The sequence below is a fragment of the Tenrec ecaudatus genome, chromosome 2, assembly GCF_050624435.1.
Source record: "Tenrec ecaudatus isolate mTenEca1 chromosome 2, mTenEca1.hap1, whole genome shotgun sequence".
Taxonomy (NCBI): domain Eukaryota; kingdom Metazoa; phylum Chordata; class Mammalia; order Afrosoricida; family Tenrecidae; genus Tenrec; species Tenrec ecaudatus.
The window spans coordinates 139,765,130-139,773,980 of record NC_134531.1 but is presented as its reverse complement, the minus strand read 5'-3'; positions in this window follow the sequence as shown (position 1 = coordinate 139,773,980).

Here is an 8,851-nt window from a genome sequence, read left to right as displayed (position 1 = left end):
TCTGCTGCTTTCGTAGTTAGAGGGGAACTCCCCTCAGGCAGTGGACCTATTTCACAGCCCTCAAACCCTCCCCACCTTACCCCTGTCCACAACTTTTGGTACAAGCATGTGTAGAGCCTGCATTTGGCACATCGGCCCCGAGGGACGTCACTAATGAACTCCTGGCAAGGAGGAAGAAGGAAGGCATGAGCCCCGCTTCTCCCTCACTTGTCCTGTCTAAGGTTGGCCCTTCTCACAGGGCCTATGCAGCCCGGAGCCATGTCTGCTTCCAAGGGCTGAGACTCTGCCGTCCAAGCATCAAGCCACTTCTCATCAACTGTTGAGGGAAGCAAGAGCCTTACCAGAGAGCTATTCCTTGGGAATATTTGAGTCCAGCCCCCTCAGTGCCATCTGTCCACTTCACTGTCCCCTGAAGTCCTTCAGTGGCTCCCCACTGCATGCAGGATTAAGTCCAACCACTTACTTCTCATCTGGGGCCCAGAAATACTGTTTGGCACCATCTACATATACCTAGGCCCCCACTATTTAGTCCTTCATTCACTCCCCACACATCAGGAGTCTGACTTGTACATGAATCTAAAGGCTGGTTTCTGCAGTGCTGCCAAAGACCCCTCCATTCAGGGGCAGCCCCTCGCTGATGACTTGCTGCCATCGAATTGCACTGCTCTCGATGCACAGGGAGCTTCTCCCGTGCACGCTGTCGGCCCTGCGGTAGGGCCTCGCACACCCCACCCTGGGGGCTGCAACTGGGTGAATGTCGCACAGACTATTACCTTTCCAAAGCAGCTCTCTCCATCCCCACCCAAGCTTACTGCTGGGAAGCGGAGACAGTCATCTTAGGACACATCACAGCACCTCACTGCCAAAATGACAGCTACAATTATGCTCTGGCCGACAGCTGGAGATGAGAGAATGTGCAGGCAGCAAAGGCCTCACGAGCCCCTGTGAATCAGCAGTTTCTGCTGCAGGTCCAGTTGGTGGGTGGTTTGGCCCATCCTGCCAATGGTCCAGACCCCTTTTGGTGGGTAGCCTGTTGACTCTAGACCTCAAGTGAGCCCCTGGGGCCCTCCAGGGCTCAGAGGTGTTAGAATGGCCAACCCCAGTGTGATAGTTAGGTTTATTGTGCCAACTAGGCCAATAGGAACTTTCAGGCAAAGTTTGATCAGGTCACGGCTTGATTGGACAGCAACGGAGATAAACGAAGATGGCTGGCATCTTATATCTCTCTTGCTCCCTGGTGATCAGATAAGCTTGCAGCTATTTTAGCTAGTTCTTTGCCTCAACCTGTGTGCTACACTACCTGTGGACCAAGCCAACTCATGAATCTTATCACTAGAGCTTGAGGCTCCTTTGAGACCTGCTTGACCACTTTGCTGGTACGTGCACTACTTGAACTTGAGGCTGGTGGATCCTGCCACCATGCTTGAGTTTGATATCCTATCTGGGCCTGCTTCACTAAGCTCCCAAACTACTGACTGTTGCTGACCCACCTGCTGTCTGCTGCCTGCAGGAAGATTTTGCTTGTTTTGTCTGAGGGAAGACTCCACTCTCTGCTTCCTTGACCTTGGACCCACATGAGTTGAAGGACTTTTTGTATATCAACTGTTCCACAAAAGTGAGCTCTCTGTACTTCTGTGTGGTCTAATTAGCTGTTATATTCTTCCTTCTTGCAGTATAAATCTATATACATATAAAATCATGAGTTTTCTGGTTTTGTTTCTCTAGAGAACCTTCCTAATACACCCAGGAAAGGTCCCACCCCAATACCTGAGAGCTAGACAAGGGGGAGGGCAGCCTGGGACCAGGTATGCTCCTGATGGGCAAAGGGTCTCTCTGGAGGACCTTGGGCACCACCTCTACAAGTAATGTCAGTGCCATACGGGCTCACACAGCCGAGGTACCAGTGTAGGGCCAGTACAGAGCAGCGAGAGCTACCTCATTGCAGCTGACCTATGGGCTCTGGAGGCTGTTCTTGTGCCTTGCATGGTGCTGACGGCTCCACATCCATCTGGCCTTGAATTGTCACCTTTCTGTACCCATGTGGCCAATCAGGAAGCAGCCTCAGAGAGTCAGTGCGGAGATGGAATCCGGAACCCAGGCCACCTGCCTTCAGAGCTCCCTGGGTTTGTGCCTGTGACCCTTGACCCTTGACATCCAGGCCAGGAAGCACCTGCCAGAGAGCACCTTTTAAACAGGGTGAGTGAAGCTGGGGCTTCCACGTGGACTTTAGCCAGGAAGCCAAGATTTTATCCAGGAGAATAAACAACAGCGGTTTCAGGTGACAGGTGCTGGGCTGTGGAATGGAAAAGCCGCATTTTTGCAGGTTCAGCAGAAGTGTCGCCAGGAAGCCGAGTGCTCTGTGCCAGTGCTGCCTCTGGGGATGGAGGGCAGGAGCCAGGTGAGGCCTCTGGGCGGGACGGGCCCCTTGTAGGAGCTGACCCACCTGTCTTCAGGGTGACTCGAATGGGAGGACAAGGCAGCATGCCGGCTAGCTGCTCCCTGCCTGAGCCCGTTGCCAGGGCCTGAAAGGCAGGTGGGGCTGAGGGCACCAGGAGCATCTGCGTAGCAAGTGGCTGCTGCCCATGAATCACCAGTCTCGCGTGCGCGCTCCAGCAGCTCGGCAAAGCATCCTTTCAGCCAGCCTCCCGCGAGCTGGCGGCCGGAGCCTCTGGGTGGGCTATAAATAGCAGCTCATCAACTCACCTCTTCTGAGCTCATCTCAGACTCCGTCTTCATGCCGCCTGCGCGTCCCTGTCACTCCGATTTCCCAGGTGGGGCCTGGCTGAGAGACTGGGGAGCGCTGGGGGGCTGCAGGCGTTCTCTTCCTGGAGCTGCTCGGGGTGACAGCGAGGGCAATGGCAGACATTTGACGATCTTGACATTTAAGGCGTCATAATTATAATCTCGGGTCTCTGTGCGCCGCTCCAATTAAACTCGGCAGCAAGGGACCTCCGTTCGAGGCCTAGACGGAAAAGGCAGAGGCGGCCCCAAGTGCACACCCACAGAAGACTGCGCGCTGGAGAGCATCCGATCTGCCGCCAGGGACAGGCTGGGGGCTTGCCTATGGACCGACTCTCCTCTGAATGAAGCACTCGTGGCTTTCTGGCTTCCCGGGGGCGATTGTATCTTTGTAGTGTGATGACCCTTTCGGACCCATCTCCCCTGGGCCAGGTCCCGTGCCCAGCCTTTGAACACACTGTCTTCCTATAGCCAGGAGGAGTGTCACCTCATTTTTGGGTAGCTCGTTTTCCACCTGTGAGGAGGCTTGGGCTCTCACAGGACAGAGGGAACCCCCAAGAGTCACAAAGGCAGGAGTATACTCCAGGGCTGCTGGATTCCAGTGCCCCATCTCTGAGCCACCACCCCTCCTGCTTCGTGTGTGTGTGCGTGTGTGTGTGTGTGTGTGTGTGTGTGAGAGAGAGAGAGAGAGAGAGAGAGACCGAGAGACCGAGAGACCGAGGGGCTAAGTTGTCTCCCTTCCCCTTCCCCATGCACCCCATGACTGTACTTAGAAAGTAGTCAGATGCCCACAGATTCATCATCTCCCAAGTCCTGGGACCCCTACAACCTTGAATGCCCCTGTCACCATTTACAGAAGGCATCCGTCCGCAGGAAGCTCCCAGGTCCAACTCAATGATCTTCACACTGCCCTCCCCTGGAAAAAACCCTCTATTTTGTTTCCTGCTCTGCCAACCCAGAGTCACAGCCCCGTGTGTGGTTGGGTCCCCTTGGCCTGACTGTCTCCATAGCCATCCAGCTCAGTGCTGCGTCTGGGCAAAGTTGCACGAATGCAGATTGTTGGTCTCCTTCCCAGACCACCTATAGCAAACTCTCGGAAGGCTAAGAGAGGGGTCTGCAATTTTGACAAGCTCACCTGTGGCCTGTCTGTTGAGATGAAGAACTGCTTTGTCCCCTGGCTTCCTAGGAGACTCCAGCCTCTCCTTGCCCCGAATCTTCCAACCCACAGCTTTCACTGAATTTTCTGAAAGCAGTTTTTCTCATGTTTGCCACTCTGCCGCTCACAATCCTTAGATGATCCCAAGGTCTGCACCAAGCTACCTCCATCCAGTTGAGCTGGTGTCTGTGGGACAGTTTACATCAAGCTCTTTGTGAGACATGCTGGTCCATTCACTTCTCCTGGCCCACCCAAAGAGCCACCTTTCCCCATAGCAGGCTCCTGTCCCCACTCTCCCTCCTTGGCCTGTCTGCATCTTAAATGTCAGCAGGGAATAGCACATCCACACATCAGTTCCTTCCCCAAGAGGATCAAGTGCGCCTGACCCAAGCCATGGTATTGATACTTTCTACCACCCCACCTGCATGTGAAAGTCGGACCTTGAGCAAAGAAGACTGAAGAAGAATCGATGTGTTTGAATTGTGTGCTGGCAAAGAATATGGAAGGTACCATGGTGTGGTCGTTCCATCATGTCACGTCAACTTAAGGGTATTAAGAGTGAAGGGTGGAGTCTAGCCTGTCAATCAGGTCACAGCTGGGTGGTGCCTCCTTGGGGGCAGGGCCTTCACAGGAGGATTCTGGGAACGTCCTCTCTCCCTGGCCACGCTGTCACGCTGCTTCACCTTCCTTAGAAGAGGCTGAGTGAGCCACGTGGCAGAGACCTGTGGGGATAGCCTTGTGTTGTTTCCACGGCCACTGGATCCACAGAGTGTCATCCACTGGCCTGGGATCTTCCTGCATCTGAAGAGGAATGATGAACTGGTATTGGACATATGGGCTAATATCAGACTTATGGACTTGATCTGGCTGTTTTTCTCCCTCTCGATATATCATTGCTCTTTGATGAAAAAGAGGAAGACTCTTGACAAATGGACTGACACAGTGGCTGCAATGATGGGCCGACACAGGACCGAGTGGTGTTTCATTCAGGGTGGCTATGAGTTGGAGCCCACTCGATTGCTGCTAACCAACATAAGATAAATTAAACGATCCTGGTGGCGCAGTGGTTAAGCACTCGAGCTGCTGAAAGACTGGTGGTTTGAACCCACTCCGAGGGAGAAAGATGAGGCAGTCAGACACTGTAACGTTTACCCCAAAACAGAGCAAAGCCCCCCCTCCACCGTCATCAAGTTGATTCCGATTCGTAGCAACCTTATATAAGGTTTCTAAGACTATAAATTTATTTCACGGAAACAAACAGCCTCATCTTTCTCCTGTCCTGTGTTGCTGACATGATCGGGAGCCAACTCAAAAGCTATGGGTTTGGTTTGGGTTTATGAGAGGAATGAGAAGTTACCGCTAAAATGCCCCACGTTGCTCGGGAGCCGTATGGGCCTCCAGTGAAGGGCTTTGTGTGGCCCGCAGATGAAAGAGGATCCGTCGGCAGATACCACACAATAGCAGCAATGTGTGAACACAGGATAGCAGAAGAGGTGGGGCTCATGATTAATTCAAAGGAGATGCTATTTCAGCATTCCCCTTGCTTTTATTCAAGAGCAGAAGACAGAGTGGGTCTTGTAAGTATTGAGGCAAGAGCCATATTTCAAAGTACCGCTCATCCTTTTCTAGCCTCTGTTTGTAGCTGAGAGCAGAGGGGCACCGGGGTGTCTTGTCCTTGTTCTAAAGGTCAAGAATGCTTAGGGAATATTATTAAGCACTGTTCATGTTTGGGCTTCGCTCCTTTTCCTCCCAAAGCAGCACATGGTTCAATATAAAATTAAAAGTGTGCTAACAGAAACCCAGAGTTATTTCAGAATTGGACCTGGAAATTGTTGCCAGCAAGCACTCCAATGCTAGAACCGACACTGGAGAACTTCTGGTTAAACATGGTAACGTGTCTTTCCCGCATCTTGGTCTCCCAAAGCCCTATAGAAGACAACTGGAAAAGAATTTTAAAAAATACATAAGCCCACAGGTCTATGAGAAGAGGAGAGGCGATGGCAGCAGATGAAAGATGTCAACACATTTTCGGAAGATAGGAAGCCAAGGAAGGAGTGGTGAGTCACCCAGCCGTGTGGAGGAAGCTGGAGCCCTGACACCTTCTGGGGAGTTCCGGATGAGAAGCAGGCAAGATGCTGTGGAAAGGGAACGCATCGCTATAAATGGGAGCTGAGTCCTGGGTACGCAGTGGGGCTGCCATGCTTTGTCTGCTCCACCAGGAAAACAGAGATGAACACACTAGGTTACTTTAAGTGGCACGTCAGACTCTGTGGAAGATAGATGTAATTTGCAGAACTGAAAACATAGACAGTAAACAAAAGTCCAGTTACTGAAAAGTAAACATTTCCCTAAACTCATTGCCTTACCTAGTTTCCAGACCATCTCGCAATCGGGTATGCCTCCCACCTCCAGGTGTGAGACTAAAGAATGACTTTCTGTAGAAAGCGAGCAGACCCTCCAAAAGGAGACCTACAGACACAGACACGTGGAAGGGTCCACTCACCACTCATCATCAGTTTGTTCACAGTAGTCCACAATTAAACAAGCACAAAGACCATTCAATGACCTCTTCACACCATTATTCTTACATATGACTGATTGGAGAGCCAAGGGTCACTCTGACATTTAAGGAGACCTCGGTTGCAGAGATAGGTTAAAGGCAGTGGAGGGAGAAGGCACAAGTTCATCAAGGAGAAGAACAATCTTTTAAATAATATCATCAAGGGAGGGAAAGAAGACTGACAACTCAAAGTCCATTATCATGAAATGTCAGCACACCAGGAATAAGGAAAAGTCCTGGAATGGTTTAGAAAGAAGAGAACAAGTCAACTCTGGTGAAGAAGGCTGACGGTGCCTGCCTATTGAAAGATATAGTGGGGGGACTTAAGGCTTGAAAGTAAACAAGCGGCCATCTAGCCCAGAAGCAACAAAGCCCACATGGAAGCAGCACACCAACATGTGTGATCATGAAGGGCCGAGGGGAGCAGGTTTCAAACAACAAAGGCAGGGGGAAAAAAATCATATCATCGTGAATGAGGGGAGTGCATGATGGGGACCCAATGCCTATCTGTAGACAGCTGGACATCCCTTGCAGAGGGGTAGTGGGGACTTCTCAGAGTCACTCAGGGTTCAATGTAACAACAATGAAACTCAAAACCTTCCTCTGGTTCTTGAACACTTCCTCCCCCCCAATTATCATGATCCCAATTCTGCCTTGCGGACCTGGTTAGACCAGAGGGTGCACAGTGGTGCAATAGGGATCTGGAAACACAGGGAATCTAGGACGGATGAACCCCTCAGGACCAGCGGTGAGAGTGGCGACACCGGGAGGGAAGGGGGTGTAGAAAGAGAGAACCGATCTCGGGGATCTACATGTAACCTCCTCTCTGGGGGATGGGCAATGGGAAGGTGGGTGAGGGGAGACGCCGGGCAGTGTAAGATAAGATAAAATAATAATTTATAAACTATTAAGGGTTCAGGGGGAAGGGGGAAGCAGGGAGGGAGGGGCAGGGAAAAAAGGAAAATGAGCTGATTCCAGGAACCCAAGTGGAAGGCGAATTTTGAGAATGACGAGGGCAACAAATGTATAAGGGTGCTTTACTCAATTGATGTATGTATGGATTGTGATAAGAGTTGTATGAGCTCCAATAAAAAGATTCATTTTTTAAAAAAAAAAAGAACAAGTCAACTCAAACGATCAGGAACCAGAATGGCATGGATATTGTCTGAAACATAGAGTGAGGATTAGGTGCAGCCTAGAAATCTAAACCCAAATCATCAATCAGGAGAAATATTAGGTGAGATAGTTTATTCTGCCAGCCTGGCCGATAAACACAAGTAAGATTAATTGAAGAGCGGAGAGAAAAATGGCTTGGTGAGCCTTGCCTTTCTTGTCTCTTGCTCTTTGATCATTGGACCAGTGTGCAGCTGCCTTGCTTGTTCTGTGCTTCAATTTACAGACTACACTACCTGTGGGACGCCTAGCCTGTGAACTCTGTTGCTGTAAGTTGAGGTCCCTTTAAGACTGCACGATTGGAATGTACATCTCTGGAGCTGGGGCCTGATAGTTGGTGACCTGGCTGACAGTTGGTGACCTGCCTTGCTGTTTGCTGCCTGTGCTGGGATAGTCCTCTACAGAGGACTACCGGGCAGCTCTCAAAACTTGAAGAACTGCTAGTGTCTCACAACTCTCTCATGGGAGTGAGGTGAACTGAGCCATTTGTACTGCTTTACAATTTAACTGTTCATTTTTTGTATTAAATGTCTATATCAGTATATAATTTAACAGTCCATTTCTTGTGTTATATATCTAACTATCTTTATAAATATAAATATATACTTATCAGCAATCTGGTTTTATCTCTCTCGCTAGAGAACCCTGTCTAACACATTAGGATAAAAAAATATCTTCTGCACATGAGGGAGCGGGGAACGGGGAGGGAGGGGAAAAAAAAAAGAGGACCTGATGCAAAGGGCTTAAGTGGAGAGCAAATACTTTGAGAATGATTGGGGCAGGGAATGTATGGATGTGCTTTATATAATTGATGTATGTATATGTATGGATTGTGATAAGAGTTGTATGAGTCCCTAATAAAATGTAAAAAAAGAAAAGAGGAGGAAAAAAAAGAAAATGATTAGGGCAAAGAATGTACAGATGTGCTTTATACAATTGATGTATGTATATGTATGGACTGTGATAAGAGTTGTATGAGCCCCTAATAAATTGTTTAAAAACAAAAATAAATAAATTAAAAAAAATCTTCTGATGTGAGATATTTTACTTCTAATGCTCCCTTCCACCACTTCTCTGTCAATTTATCTTATAGTGGTGGCTTGCATGTTGCTGTGATGCTGGAAGCTATGTCACTGGTATTTCAAATACCAGCAGGGTCACCCAAAGCAAACAAGTTTTAACAGAGCTTCTGGACTTAGAACAGACCCCAAAGAAGGAATAGG